The sequence below is a fragment of the Helianthus annuus genome, chromosome 16 (genome assembly GCF_002127325.2).
Source record: "Helianthus annuus cultivar XRQ/B chromosome 16, HanXRQr2.0-SUNRISE, whole genome shotgun sequence".
Lineage (NCBI taxonomy): Eukaryota > Viridiplantae > Streptophyta > Magnoliopsida > Asterales > Asteraceae > Helianthus > Helianthus annuus.
In genome coordinates, this window is record NC_035448.2 from 184,367,915 (window position 1) to 184,384,702 (window position 16,788).

General features: G+C 35.4%; 2 long non-coding RNA genes across 2 annotated transcripts; both read left to right on the forward strand.

Moving 5' to 3' along the window:
- The first annotated feature begins 6,766 nt into the window (after nucleotides 1-6,766).
- LOC110916824 lies at nucleotides 6,767-8,167 on the forward strand. The gene is made up of 5 exons (XR_002580061.2): nucleotides 6,767-6,896; nucleotides 7,017-7,085; nucleotides 7,303-7,435; nucleotides 7,587-7,816; nucleotides 7,918-8,167. It is a non-coding gene; the product is annotated as an uncharacterized LOC110916824 (long non-coding RNA).
- Nucleotides 8,168-8,436: 269 nt separating this feature from the next.
- On the forward strand, nucleotides 8,437-8,956 carry LOC110916823. Its single transcript, XR_002580059.2, has 2 exons — nucleotides 8,437-8,474; nucleotides 8,625-8,956. It is a non-coding gene; the product is annotated as an uncharacterized LOC110916823 (long non-coding RNA).
- The last annotated feature ends 7,832 nt before the right edge of the window (nucleotides 8,957-16,788 follow it).

The window sequence follows — 16,788 nt, forward strand, 5'->3', positions numbered from 1 at the left end:
CAGTTTTGGGAATAAGGTCTGTTATCGAAGTCTACCCCTAGTTAATATATATCATACTAGGTTAGAACCCCGTTAAATAAATGTAATTTTATATATTAAATAATAAAAAAAAGTTATATCTTTGAGAAACCCGTGTATTGTACGGGTTGAGTAAATTTAATTTTATATATCAAATAATGAAAAAAGTTACATTTTTAAGAATCTCATGTGTTGTACTGGTTGAGCACAAGTAATTTTATATACCAATCAATAAAAAGTTATATCTTTATAAACCCTATGTATTATATGGATCGAATAAATCTAATTTTATATACTACATAATAAAAAGTTATGTTTTTTTAAAAACCCCGTATATTGAATAAATCTAATTTTATATACTACATAATAAAAAAAGTTATATTTTTTAAAAACCCCGTGTATTACACGAGTTGCATAAATGTAATTTTGTGTAGTAATATCTTTAAAAAAACTAACGGATGTACTCGATATACGATGGACGGGGTGATTGCGGTGATGGTTTTTGTAAATGTCGCGTAAAAATAGTGATTACCGTATTTGAGTTGAGAATTGAACACGGAAATAAAAGTATAGAACCAATAAACATTGATTAATAACGTAAAAATAGTGATTACCTTATTTGAGTTGAGAATTGAACACGGAAATAAAAGTATAGAACCAGTAAACATTGATTAATATTTTTGTTTACCCCTTATAAACATTTTTGAAATAGATTATATCCTTAACTACTTTAGTTTAATAAAATAAATAAATCATTTACATTATATTAATTTATATCGAAGGGATTAGTCCAATCGTTATGTGATGTGTTAACCATATGAAAACGCATGTTTTGACGTATCCGATTGAACTCAATATATCATGTACTTGCATTGCGATTAGATCAAAATGTAACGTAAATCGAATTTATATCGTACAATCATAACGTATTATACGTGACCCGACTAACTCGAATTTATATCGTCGAGGCAAAAACTCTTGAGGGGGTCAAAGTGGCATTTACAAAGTTTATAAAAAGTTAAATGGTTAAAAATTGCATTTCCTGAACTTAAGGGCTAAGAAAGGATAAAAATAAAATTTGATAAAGTTTTGGTGTAAGAAGGAAACTATAACAAAGTTATAAATATTATAAAATATTATATTATCTCCTATACAAATTGTTTAAATTTATATTAAATTTAATTTTTATAATTATTTTTTAATTGATATTAATTACCTACAAAAATAGATGACTTCAATGAATGACATGTGTCGTTTTATTGGTTTCTTTTATTATATAGTATAGATAGATAGGCAAAAGATCAAATAGGAAGTTAATTTTGGCTAGAAATGATAGGAAGCCATAAGATTATGACATATGGCAAATTTTAAAATAAAGAGAAAGGGTATTTTAGTCAATGTCATCCTTTCTTCTTCCTTCTTCTCCCTAGTTACTTCAAAACCCACCATTTTCAAAACCCACCATCTCCAACCTTTTCTTCACTTACTATCTCAATAATCACTACATTATAGTGCGATTTTCGTCATCAATCAATGATTCAAACACCCAATCAACGTGTTCTTCAGCTTTTTTTTTTTTAAGAAAACCCAGTTTAATTTCATTAAAAATCTCATTTTTTCCCGTGATTTTGAAGATAATCACTCGATCCGTTCGATTTAATCGCTGATAAGTGTTTATATCATTCAAATTTCGTCAATTGATGAAGAAATCGGCTTCGATCCATGTAAGAAATTCTTTAATTTCATTTTCACGATCTGGGTTTTTATTTAGTCATTGCGTTTTAGAAAAAAACACATTTTTAAGTGTCTTTAGTCATTGCGTTTTAGGTAAAACATATTTTTGAAGTGTTTTTAGTCATTGTGTTTTAGGTAAAACACATTTTTAGGTGTTTTCAGTCCATTGCGTTTTACAGAGAACACTTTCTTTTGTTTTTTTAGGTCATTGCGTTTTAGAAATGAGACATTTTTAAGTGTTTTCTGGCCATTGCGTTTTACAAATAAAACATTTCTTTGTGTTTTCTGGCCATTGCGTTTTACAAATAAGACATTTCTTTGTGTTTTTTGTGCATTGCGTTTTAGGTAAAACATATTTTTAAAGTGTTTTTAGTCATTGCGTTTTAGGTAAAACACATTTTTAGGTGTTTTCAGTCCATTGCGTTTTACAAATAAAACATTTCTTTGTGTTTTCTGGGCATTGCGTTTTACAAATAAGACATTTCTTTGTGTTTTTTGTGCATTGCGTTTTAGGTAAAACATTTTTTTATGTGTTTTCAGTCCATTGCGTTTTAGAAATAAGACATTTCTTTGTGTTTTCTGGCCATTGCGTTTTAAAAAAAAGACATTTCTTTGTGTTTTTGGTGCATTACGTTTTAGAAAAATGTCATTTTTTAGATTTTTTTTCATTGCGTTTTACGTAACTGGGGGTTTTTCTATTGCGTTTTACGCAACTGGGTTTAAATTTTTTTTTAAATATAGCAATAGTATACTCGTTTTAAAGATAAAAAAACGCTCGTTTTTGTGGTGCCATTTTTATAAAAAAATAATGTCGTATGAAAGAGTTATTAACGTTTAAAAAATGGGGGGGGGGGGAATTGGAGGAGAGAGAAACCATTGGCTTAGATTGACTAGAATACCCCTAAACAAACTCACGCGCCTCTTTTTCTTCCCTTTAATTTTCATCATTTAATCTTAGCCCTTGATTAACTAAATGGATGGTCAAGATCACTTCCTAGCCTTCCTAGCGAAATAAACTTCCTATTGTATCTCCACCCTAGATAGATATGGTTTCTACACAAATAAATGTTGAGTGATCGAATTACTAGTCAGTTATGACTTATAAGCTTGTTTGCATGTTTTTTCTGTCAGTGTTGTCAAAATAAATCATGTTTTTTAATAATAGGTGTGCTTGAATTAGTCAACTTCTATTATTTTCAAAGAACTCAATACAGTTGAAGAAAACCAATTGTAAGACGACTCCGAGCTCGTCAAAGATGGTCACAAAGGGCGATTTTTTTGGGAAAGTTTTGAGGGTAGGATTGGGATTTTTAAAAAATAGCATGAATAATTATGAAGGTATACACCCCCTCTTTAATTAGTTAGTCAAACGAGATTAAATTAAACAATTATTATTTTATTTATTTTTTATTATTTTACCTTTCATCACATTGCCATATCCTTTTGTGTATATTACGAATTTATTTCTGTGATTTTTTTCGATCACTATACTAGGTCTTAACACTATACCGTACCGTACTGTAATGAACCAAACCACTAACAATAAAAACTGAATTCCTGCTACGTCGAATGGGGGATCCCACTAGTTTATTAAAAACGTCCTTTTTCGTAATACCAACTCCATCGTAGAGAAAGAATAGAATGAACCCCCAAAAAAAATCTCTCATAATCAATTAACGAGCACCTTTATACTCCCAAATATTACAACTTAACAACACAACTTTTTACTATTACATTTTATCATTGTTCAATTTCATATATACAAGATAAGCGCGCCGCCCGCCTGCTAGTTAGGCGAATCTAAGTTCTCTTTTGGTCAACTGTCCACCCAGTCAAGTGCAAAAAAACAGAGTAGAATCACGGAATGCACGCTACTGGTGTGCTTCCTGCTCGCAAGGAAAGAAAGAAGAGCGACAAGGTTAAGTTCAGATTTGACTGTTTGCAGCATGGGAGCAGATTACTCAAAAAAATACATGGGAACAACAAAAAGAAGATATCTCGGTAACGAAAACTATAGGGGGCTGTATTGGCGAGATCCAACGGTGAACAGCTGCCCAAAAGAAAAACCGCCTGGAAGTCCGAGGACCTTTAGTATTGTACTCTACCACCGAACCAGCAGCCTTTGCGCCAAGCAAGACCGCCCGTGTCCCTTTCCTTTCTCCATTCTGCCTCCTTCTTTGCTTTGTTCCAATAGAGTCTAAGGCAAAGCTAAAGTGGTCCGTATGGCTACTTTACCTACTTGACGAAAGGGAACGAACTTAGTCGGGTTTATGGATTGGATTCAGTCAGCCTCAATCCTTCCTTTTTATGTTGTCGTGATGGTTACCGGCGAACGCTCCCAAAGGCGACCCTCTCAAGTTTCCAGTTGTTTTCTATATTGAAGTAGCCTTTCGTCGCCCCGAAAGAAGTCACTATCAAAGTGCTCACCCTACTGAAGTACCAAAGGTGCACTCAGCTCGATGACTAGAAATGGGTTTGCGCTTGAATTTCAGTGACGAGGTTTTTCAAGGGAAGTAGGGCTCTTATTGACTAAAAGTGGGTTCTTCGCTTTCCTTTAGAATAAAAGTTGCTATGAAGCCCCTACTACGTACTTTGTTTGATTATCTGTTACTATTTATTACTAAAAAAATCAAATAAATAAAGCAAATCTATTCCTTTATTCAGAATCCGCCTCACAGCCTCGACTAAATATTCCCCTGAAGCCTGTCCGATCCAGGTCCATTTATCACTTTGATTGTTCAACGAAACTGCATCCAATCTTTCTAGCCAGTTGAGCTCAGATATTTCCAAGAAACTTGTTGGGCCTTTTTTTTCCAATTCCAAACATAACACAAGTGCTATCTTTGATGTTGCTGGAAATTCTACTTTCCACTGAGCATTCGTTATTAGCTTCCAATTTGAAGATATTAGGATAAATGTCTTTTAATGGTTCATTGAAAATCTATGGATCCAACCAAAAAAATATGTTGTCCGTTTCCTAGAATGCCTTTGAAAAATCTTCTTAACGGGGTTCCGTCAATAGTTGCTCTTTCAAACATTTTAACTATATTATTACAAACCTCGTTTAAACTTTTTTGCCGGAATAGAATCCCAATTACCTCTACTCGTGTGAAGTGATTCAACCACCTTTTTTCCACAATTAATTCCTTCCATTTTGAACCGCCATCCCCATTTTGTAAGTAACACGGTGTTGATATGCTTCAGTTAACTCAACCCAAGCCCCTCGTCTCCATTCGGAATATTCACCCGATCCCAAGAGACCTAGTGCATCTTCCTAGAATCCCCCGACCCTCCCCGTAGGAACCTTCTCATAAGAGACTCTAATCTTTAATCATCTTAATCAGCGTCTTATATAAAGAAAAGTAATAGTTTGGAAGGCTCTCTAGCATAAACTTAATCAAAGTGATTCACCCACCAATGGAAAGAATATTAGTTTTCCATAAAGAGAGTCTAGATTCAAAAGTATCATATACCGGTTTCCAATTGTTGATTTGGTTCATGTTGGCCCCCACCATCAGTCCAAGGTCCTTAAACGGGGGGCTACCCGTCTTACACTTGACCACCCTAGCTTTGTCTTTAACTTCCGCTAGCTCCACTACTATACCATAAAGATTAGACTTGGATAGGTTAATTTTCAGCCCTGAAAACATGTGAAAAACCTGAAGAATCCTAACAACATTGACAATATTTAGAGCTGACCAATCCCCAAGAATGATAGCATCATCCGTATACAAAAGATGAAAAATCTTTGGGCCACCGTTTGGAGTTTGGACGCCTTGAATCGCTCCCGCTTCATTACAATTTTCAAACATACAAGACGAACCTTCCATAATAATTAGAAATAAAAAAAAGGAGATAAAGGATCACCTTGTCTCATACGTTTGTGACTTTCAAATCTTTACTATGGCAAAATGAGTGCAAGTGTTTTTATTTAGGGGCATTAGTCTTTATATATGCTTGAATCTCAATGTATTTTTTAAGTCAACGAGAAATTAATCTATATCTATATATCTATATACTATATTAAAAAGGAGAAGTGATGTACTGAAATGTAATTTTACATCGTGTACAAGTTTTGAAACAATATGTACAAAGAAATACAGCATGTTTTAGAGGGGTAGAATGGGAAAGGGCTCAACATTTTAAGACACCTGAGGGTTATAAAGGTAAATTTACATGGGAAAACCCTCTCCTGCGTTAATTGTCCAAAGCTTTTCAGGTACTCAAGGAAAGGAAAGGAAAGGAAAGGAAAGGAAAGGAAAGGAAAGAGATTAGGAGAGAAATCGATAAGAGAGAAATAATTGGTCATAATTGTAATAGTTCAGAAATCACCAAAAACACCGGTGAATCCCAAATGACGTTCCCAACCGGCGAATCCCAATGGATTTGAATGCAATTGATGATTTGGCGATGCATTTCTGGATTCAACAGGAAAAAAGAACGATTTTAGTTTTCTGCAAAACTAGGGTTTGTTGCTTTATCATCCTTATTCCTTTGTTTGATGTTACTTTTTTAACTATTGTAGAAAATTTGGGGAAGAACTGCTGAATTTTATTCCTATTTGGGGAATCGGTGGTCTAGGGTTTCATTTTTCTTCTTCAATCTCTGTATTCCAATGGATTCTTCATCATATCCTCACAAACATCCGATACTCCATTCGCCCTTCTAGGCATATGATTGATCAAGGGTTCCTTTGGTTTGAGCTCAAGTAGTGGCGGCTTCAACTAGGGTTCTATTGCAGAACCGATCTGATTTGAATACCGGCTGCTAAGGTAACGATCAACGAACCCCATCTGTTTCGTTTTCAGCAATAATGTTTTGTTTGGATTTGAAGTTTTGTTGATTTCGTTTTTTTTTTTAACTTTGATCAGAGGTGTTTGATGATCCTATGAAAAATTTAGCAAACCAGGGAAGAAAAGAAGTTTTGAAAATTCACAATAGATAGCATTAACCATTTTCATAAGTCGGGTGAGCATTCTTGACTTAAGAACCCTTTATCCATATGATCCTTTAGTAAATGAGGATTTTAAGATTTTGATAATATAAGATATTGAGGATTGATATGTGGACACCGGCATAACAGAAGAAAAGTGGAGATAATTATATCTGGAGCTTCTAACCATAAGATTTATCATTACTATTTAGTAAGTGATCGTAACCTAGCTTTAGAGAGTTCCTGTTCAAATTTTATGTTCTTAAGCATCTTCAATGTGTATTGGTGTAACTTTTAGAAATTGTAGCTAATCCGGTATTGTATATTCAAGGGGAGTGGGAGCTACATGGCCTATGAGAAGCACATGGAATACATGGAGAGAATTACATCCAACTATCAGGTAAATTTTGAGGTGTCCCTATAGCTTATATTTATTTGAAATGAGATATATTTTAGGAGTACCGTTAAATTATTTCAATAGGTTCAAGGTGAAAAAGAATTATTTTTTCCACAATTTCATGGCCATTACTTCTATTGGAGTAGTTGGTACTTTAATTTCGTTCGCCATCATAGCGTTCACTATGTTATATGCTTACAATTAAACATCACATGTGCAGGATGGCGATACTAAAAGATGTTTGGTCTGTTTGTGTAAGGTAACCCAAATCTATTGCTCATGTTGAGTTGAGTTCGAGATCTTTTTAAGTTGTGGTCATGTTGAGACGAATGATGGATGTAGTGGGTGACAAAGTAAGTTTGAGCCTAAGCACCCTTCACTTTAATCTTTGTTTTGAGTTCTGTACCAATTATGAATTGTTAGTTTTAGATCTTTTTTCACTAATGTTATTTAAACATGACTTTATATGTTCTTTACTTTGACCCGAATCAACAGTGACTTCAGTAAAAAGCATAAAAGATAGACCGATTTCAGGGGCGTTGACCGAAGATGAGTTGAAACAGTTTTCGGGTTTGTCTTGTACACCACCAAGGAAGTCACCTGGCAAAAGCCCTAATGATATGCCAATAAATGGTAGTGTTGGTAGCTACTGGAGCCACACGAGCTCAGCACAATTTTCGAGCCCATGTTCATCGTATAAAGGCATACCGAATGCCACCAGCAAGTACAGAGAGGTATATATATAAATTTAAATTCTTTGTGATTAAAAGGTCTCATGTTTGAGTCTAACGGGCCCACTTTATATTTTTTTGTGTGAAATCTACAAATTACATAGGAGGCAAGACGGGCTCGTCAGGTAACGGGTTAGAATTGGCTTGGATTGAAATTAGTCATTTTTGTAGAGTTCGAAACGGGTTGGTTCGGGCTGGGTTGCTCTGTAGCCTGCTTGTTTGTCCTTTTCTACAAAAAAGTTCTATGTATATACTTGTAACTATGATTTGATTACAAAAACAACTTTATTACAGTAATAGTCAAAACTTTTTGGACATAACAATTTAGAAAGTTCGGGTCAAACCACATCTGGGTTCAAAGGGGTCCGTACGAATCAAAATGGGCCGAGTGAAAACACATCAGAACTCCATACGCTTTATAAAAACCAAATCTTGTGTACATGGTGCGTGTGTATTGCGCATCATACATCGGCTTTTGGGATGAAAACGCATCAGAACTCCACATGCTTTATAAAAACCAAATGTTGTTATCATGAAATTTGCATTTTGTAGGCTTCAGCAAAGAGATTCATAGTAACAGGAACAGGGAAGATTGTGAGGAGGAGAACTGGGAACATTTTCTTAGAAAGAAAAATGCTAAGAGAACACGTCTCTTAAAACGGTTAGTGTTCAAAACTAAGAAATTATAGATTTGTTTTCTCAGAAACTGTTATCATATGTTGCATTTTAGGCATAGGTTCGAGCTCCGTATTTGATTTGGGTACATAAAATGACCACATTTGAAGGGTGTTTGATCAATTGTCGGATGCAGGTTCAAGTCGACCGCAGTGACTACAACAATGTCATAGGGGCATTGCCCTATCTGAAGGTTTACCGGGCCAATTAGTCCGGACCGTTAAACCGTTTTGACTCAGCTTGCAAGCTGTGTACAGAGCTAATAGGTTTGTTGTATTTATGGTCAAGTGTTTTTACTCCTTTGCCTTGTTCATGTAATTCATAGCCACCGCAGATACAAAATTTATTATGTAATGTGCTTTGAGAGGCACCATCTTTTATGAAGCATTACATGTATATTTTCACCGGCTTCTGACTTTTGAAAAGCCACATATAGTGAAGAATGTAGCGCCGCAATGGATTATCTTTCCAGTCAGTTACGGATACACATCCATTCAGTGTCATAGCGCATGGTCTAACCATTGACTACTCACTTGTACAAAAAAGAAGCTATTGTATGTTACAAGCTTACAACCAAATATGTAGAAATTTAATGTCCAAGGTTAGCCACTTAGGTTACAGCCATATATAGTTATGTAGAAATTTTAGTATAATTTTTATGTTATTATACATATATACACTTTTTAGCCATGGCTTTGTGGTTTAGTGACATTGGTGATTGTTACCCTCTCACAAATGTGACGTTGGTTCAAATCCCTCTAAGTGCAACTTAATTAAGTAATAGTTAAGAGTAAAAAGAAAATATCTTTAAATAAATTCTTTTTGATGGATATTCATTTCAGGTACCAAAAGAGAAATTTCTCAAATGCTAAGAATAAATATGAAAGATTAACGTGTATCCTTGTGGTTTACTCTTTTTTATGATAGTTACAACCTAATTAATGAGTAAATTTTACTATAGCAATTTATTAAGTCTTTAGTTATGTATTTTCATGATATCTAACACCCTCCCAAAACTTGTTTCGCAATGGACTAGATAAGAATAAACATGGTTTCTTTTTCTAGAAATTAACGAAACTTGTAACATATTTTTTTCATACTGTTGTTTGTAGGGGAGGTGAGTATTGGTCAAAAATTGTTTACAAATATACCCTTGCGTCTCACTTTAATCTTTGTTTTGAGTTTTGTACCAATTATGAATTGTTAGTTTTAGATCTTTTTTTTTACTAATGTTATTTTAACATGACTTTATATGTTCTTTACTTTGATCAAGTCGCAAGTTCACTGAAACGAGAGAAAGAAAACGAGAAACTTTCTGTTGTAAAACATAATGTATAACCAAACCACAGGAGTCATACACACACCACAAATCCTAACAACTATGAGGCGACAAAACAAACGCACCCGCCGCAACGCGCGGGCATTCCCACTAGTTAAGAATATATATTCTTTTATAAGCATGCATTATGAAGTTTATAAATTAGTTTATAAAACAAGCTAAGAATTACTAAATAAAAAAACCCGATAAAGCTTAATTCCACCATGTATCATTATTTACATTTAGAGTTATTTGATAATTATAAACCACACATACATCTCTATTTTTCATCAGCCAAAGCCAAATGATTTAACCCAAAAGATTTGACTAAATATTGTTTGCGTGTCATCCTTGGTAGAGGCTTTGGCTCTTAGTAGGAGTCTTGGGTTCAATTCCAAGTAAAAATAGATTAAAATTTATTTAATATAATTTAGGAGTATATAAGCATTCTCATTAAAAAAAATCTTGTTTACACAATTGCTAATCTGTGTTAGTTATGTTTGTGTGATACTCTTTAACACCTAAAAAACTTTTAATTGTGTCCCTTTTCGTTATTCTTCAAACTATATTAATGAAACTGTTGCGAAAAACATACATTGATCAAGATTTGTAGGCATTGCCAACCCATAATCAAATATGGTAAGTTCCACACTTACACTATTAATTACAGTATTTAATAGGTTGTAATTTATATGTATAAAAGTCAAAACTATTTAGATTCAAACATTTTTTTTGAACGGCAAATTTGAATCACTAACGGATCACTAGAGTATCATCGTGCCACCATCTGAACTACCTGATCATATCCATCTCCACTTGGCATAATGCATATACACCAATTTAGGAGGAAACCCAATAAATATGGAGAAACCCCCTTGTGGGAATCAAACCCAGAACCTATTGGTCCCAAAGACTTATCTCACTCCCAATATACCACTAGACTATAAAGCGATGGAAAATTTAGATCAAACATGATATGCAAGTGTTTTTATGTAGGGGTGTTCAAAAAACTCGTGGCTCGCAGCTCGCTCGAAAAAAGTTCGAAAAAAGCTCGGCTCGAAATTGGCTCGATTGTTCGAAAAAAGCTCGGCTCGAAATTGGCTCGGTTGTAAACGAGCCAGCTCGGCTCGGCTTGGTTTGTAAACGAGCCGAGCTCGAGTTTCGCTTGGCTTGGCTCGTAAGCTCATGAGCAGGCTCGATAAGGTTTATATCCTTCATTTTTTGTCACACATCGCTCATAAGACAAAAAATAAGGGAGTATCTCCCCTGTAAAAGAAGGTAAAGACATTGTACAAAGTGAGCTAACTATTTATACTTGCATATCTAGCCATTTGGTTAAATTAAATTGCAATTATGGTCCTTAGTCTATGAAGAGATTCATTTTTAGGGCTTTTTAAGTATTAAATTTTGTGACTCTTTGTTAGTTCAAGCTAGATCGAGCCGAACTCGAGCCTCAAATCTCAGCTGGATTTGAAATTCGAGCTCGAGCCGAGCCAGCTCGAATTGAGTTCGAGCCGAGCTCGAGCTGGGTCGAGCTCGGTTCGACTTGGCTCGTTTACAGCCCTATTTTTATGTGTGTGTATATGTAGAAAAAGAGAGGCAGGCAAAGGGAGGGGTGGGGAGGGAGCACCACTACCACCACCACTATCTAAGTGTCATCGCGACAACACCCCAATTGGAGAGATTATTAGAGTGCATTTTGTCTTTGAAAATAAACCTCTAAAGTATAATATATTAAAAATTACAGCCTATGGTTTGTATATAATTATTAACCTATATATTAATATTCAAATGAAATGAATAGTGATACATTCACATGGGGTAAGGATAGTGTAAAAAGGACCTAAAGTGTGAGAAGTGTATTATAACACTATATATAATACTATATAACACCATATAAACACCGTATAACAATATGTAACACCATATAACACTATGTAACACTATATAACATTATATAACAAATATAACACTATACATCTATCATAGACATGCTATCAGACAAACTATAGTGTTATATTTTATATATAATGATATATAGTGTTACATAGTGTTATATGATATTATATGGTGTTACATATTGTTATACGGTGTTTATATGGTATTATATAGTATTATATATAGTGTTATAATACACTTCTCACACTTTGAGCACTTTTTACAGGATCCTCTACCCATCCACATGTACCATACTTTTTTACGATTTCGATGAGAGACGAGATGAGAGAGAGCCACCTGATGTGCCATTTTCATTTTCAATATCTACAAACAAAAGTGTAGGCGGCAATAGTTGTTGCCCTTTATTGGGTGACATGGGCGGCAAGGGAACAGTGCCAGGCAACTGTCTAACTTTAAAATTACGTTTTTGCCACCAGTTTAAAATTACGTTTTCGACCCCAACTCACAATAAAATTATGCTTTTGCCCTCTTCTCAAAATTATGAATTTGCCCCCGGGTTCCGCATCAACTAATTAATTATCTTCTCACCACTACTTTTAAAAACCTACATCAGAACTAAATTAAAAAAAAAAAGTTAATTTTGGTATACACACATAAAAAAACTTGTAACAGTTGCGTACAAATGTTTTGTCGTCACTTACTTTTACTATATTTCTATGGGGAAATAGCCAAAATGGCCAAGAATGGGTCAACTTTTCCAAACTAGCAAACTGAGACGTTTCACGAAGTCCCACACGTCTCAAAGACGTTTCCTCATCAGCCATCCACCGAAAGACACGTGTCCAATCCTATCATTTTTTTTTTGAAGAGTGTCCAATCCTATCATAATCAGCTTTTGCTTTTTGTTGTCAGTCAAAGTCAAAGACGTTTCCTCCCCTTTCTCTCTCTACAAATCCACCCACCCCTCCCTTTTCTCTCTCTACAATATTTAAAGCAAAACAAAAAGAAAGCTGAAACATTTACACACACAAACACAACTTCTCTTTCTTTCTTTCTCTCTCTCATTCGCCATTTTCACCTTCTTTTCGTACTATTTATTAGATTCATTTTCTTTCTCTTCTTCCAATTAATTATTATTATGCAGATGCTTATGTTCATATGAAACAACAATAACCCATCTAATTTCCCTTTTTTTTCTCCATTATTTTACTCGGGTTTTCAACAAATTAAACCCCTTTTTTATTTTTGTTTTGGGGTGAAACGTCTCAGGTGAATTCCCACATGTGGTGACGTTAGTCGTCGTAGAAGAAGAGGTGTCGTCGTAGAGGAGTTGCAGGTTAACGGAGGTGGTGGAGGGGTTGGATGACGAAGGTGATGGTGGCCGGAGGACTCGTCGGAGAAGATGAAGGAATTACAGGTTGGGAAACGTCTCAGCAAAGTTCTGAAACGTCTCAGCTTGGGAAACGTCTCTCCAAAGTTCTGAAACTTCTCAGCAGCACTTGTGGACACGTGGCTTTCGGTGGGTGGCTATTCTTTGAGACGTTTCAGGCTTGAGGAAACGTCTTATGGAGCCGTTTGAATTTGCTATTCTTGAAACTTTGACCAAGTCTTGGCTATTTTGGCTATTTCCCCTATTTCTCTTTTTCTGATGTTGGCGTGTCTTTTTGCTTCCGTTTGGTACATTTTGATACCTTTTTTACTGTCTCTGTGCTGCCCTCCTGAACATTATCTGAATAATACATAAAAAAACTGAATCTGAGTATCTTAGATACACTATAAGCATTTAAACGTTAATTGTATCTTGTGAACACATAAAACACTTGGATAGATTCATTACGCTTTCCATAAATAGAGATAATAACGACGTAAATGGGATATTAGTAAACTACCAATTTTTGCATGTTTCGAACGCACACCATCCATTATAGAATTAGATTGCGTCGACCTTCTATCTCCACTTTTCTCGTTGCCGACATCTCCTATAATAGCACAAAAAAACTCAGCAACGTATACTTTGCATACTAAATTCACTCATGTGTTCTAGGTTTTCGAAAAAAGGAACACGCACCACATTTACTAATTCTCGACTCGCCAACCTAACAGCTTTTCGTTTTCTACTCTTAGGTCGATCTCTTTCGTTTGTTGCCCCAACAACTTATTACACATGGATAACAAGGGTTACACAGTTGTTCTATACATTAGATAATAAAAAAAATACTAACAAAGCCATACCTTTGCTAAGTTTAATGTCTTTGCTACTTTTTTGGTCAACGCCAAGTTCAACATAAAGCGTCGCACCATCAATAAACGATACTTTCCCATCTTTTCCCACTTGCCATCTCAACACCTGCTTTATTTTATGATACATGAGTTAATGAACACAGGGGTACACCCAAATTTTGCATACACATGTCAATGAACGTCTTGGATAAATAAAAAACCAACACTGTATACACAAGTGTACACCCAATTTACACAGGTGTATACACAGTTTATACCTACAACCAAATTTGCATACATATGTGTACACCAAATGTACAAACATTGTATACACAGGTGTACACCCAATTTACAGAAACAACAGACAATGTATTAAACACTAAAATGAACGCTATACACAAGTGTACATTACCAAGGATAAATCACATTACCAAAAACCACAGCATAACATCGCGACAAACATAATGCCTAAAAAACAGAGAAAGATCAACAATATTGTTTAATTAACCCTATCCTTAGTGACATTTACTCATTCAATCGAACAATTGTTGATTAACACACAACATCGCAGCAAGCACTTGTGATTCAATAACTATTATAGCAGATTAAACAAACCCTAGCTTCTAATTTCATCTATAGAAGAACAGAAGAAAACATACACAAGCGGAAAAGATGTACTGAATCACATAAGTATTTATAGTTCAGCATTGTGTACCTTGCTTGTTGATTGTCGTAAGAGGGTTCCGACGACTAGTGAAATTCAAAGGGAGATCCTCTATGTTTCTTGATGACGACAATCAGGGGCGGATTCAGGCTGGTTCACCGGTTCCCGGGAACCCAGTCGATTTGGAAAAAAAAAAACGTTTTTTTTGTAGTGTAAATCTTGTATGATTTGGAAAAAGGAACCCAGTGAAAAAACTGGCTGGATCCGCCACTGACGACAATGATAGAGAAAGAGAAACAAATATGTTTTTTGCCATAGAGAAAGAGAAACAAATATGTTTTTTGCCCGGTTTTACGCACCGTTTTTTGCCACGCCGTTTTTTATGCCCGGTTTTACGCACCGTTTTTTGCCACACCGTTTTTTACGTCATATTTTTACAAGCCGTTTTTACGCCCCATTTTTACGTCCCGTTTTTACGCGCCGTTTTAGCGTCCCGTTTTTATGTCCCGTTTTTACGCGCCGTTTATACGACCCGTTTTACGCGCCGTTTTTTTCACGCTGTTTTTGCGACCGGGTTTTTACGTGCGGTTTTTTATTCCCGGTTTTACGCGCCGTTTTTTAGCGCGCCGTGTTTTACGTCCCGTTTTTACGCGTCGTTTTTTTGCCCTGTTTTTTACGCCCCGTTTTTACGTCCCGTTTTTACGTACCGTTTTTACGCGCCGTGTTTACGACCCGTTTTACACGCTGTTTTTTTACGCCCCCGTTTTTTACGTGCGTTTTTTTACGACCCGTTTTACGCACTGTTTTTTCACGCCGTTTTGGCGACCGTGTTTTTACGCGCTGTTTTTTATGCCCGCTTTTACGCGCCGTTTTATACCGCGCCGTTTTTTACGTCCCCGTTTTTACGTTTTACGTTTTACAATTTACATAAAAAAGTTTACGTTTTACAATTGACATAAAAAAGTTTTACGTTTTACATAGAAGCTTATATTTTACGTTTTAGGTTTTACGTTTAAACTTTACGTTTTACGTTGTACGTTTTACAAGTTACATAAATAAAAATTTACGTTTTACGTTAAAAAGTTTTTACATAAAAAAGTTTTACATTTTACGTTAAAAAGTTTTTACATAAAAGTTTTCGTTTTACGTTTTACGTTAAAAAGTTTACATTTTACGTTTTACGTTAAAAAGTTTACGCTTTACGTTTTACGTTAAAAAGTTTACGTTTTACGTTTTATGTTAAAAAGTTTACGTTTTACGTTAAAAAGTTTACGTTTTACGTTAAAAAGTTTACGTTTTACGTTAAAAAGTTTTATATAAAAGTTTACCTTTTATGTAAAATTTTTATAGTTTTATGTTAAAAAAATTTAGAAATTGTTTTTACAGTTGTAAAAAAAACATTTTTTACAAACACTTTTTTACAATTGTAAAAAAAACATTTTTCAAAATACAGCAATAAACCAATCACAGTTATCAATTATCAAACAACCCCAAACCCACATAATCGCCGTCAAAACCCACCACCTCCGACACCGACGACACCACCACTGACCCGTCGAACCACACCCAAATCGCGGCTGACCAGCTTTGACCGAGACCCGAAACCGAGCCGAAATCCTGACAAAATCTAAAGTGAACCCGAAACCAAAACTCAAACCACATCAGAATCTGAGCAAGAAATCTGAGCGGAACTTGAACCAAACACACTCACCTCTACTGCAGTCGTCGCCGGTGCAGCTCCGGCGCCAGCCGGCTGCCGTCGTCACCATCAACATCGTCATCTTCAACATTAAGACCATCCATCTTCACTGACCCTTCATGATCAACACGTAATCGAACTGAATACCTCCTGAAACATCACGTGACAATCCCGAAGAACGAAAGAAAAATAAATGGATCTGAGAAAGAAAGAGGATAAAAACTCAGGCTTACCGGGAAGGAAACCGTCGCCGGGCTCCACTGCCGTCAAAACCCACCACCACAGTCACCGTCAAAACCCACCACCACCATCGCCAGAGAAGGAGGGGGTCGCCGGAGAAGGAGGTGGGTCGCCGGTGTGCTCCTAACGTCTGTTTAAGAAAGTCGTTCCTTCCAAATATAGAAGTCAAAATAATCGAAATTAAGTGCTCCTGCAACTAAATTTTTGTATACAAATCTTGTTGTTTTTTATTCTTTGGTGCTATGGAAACCGTGTTTTTC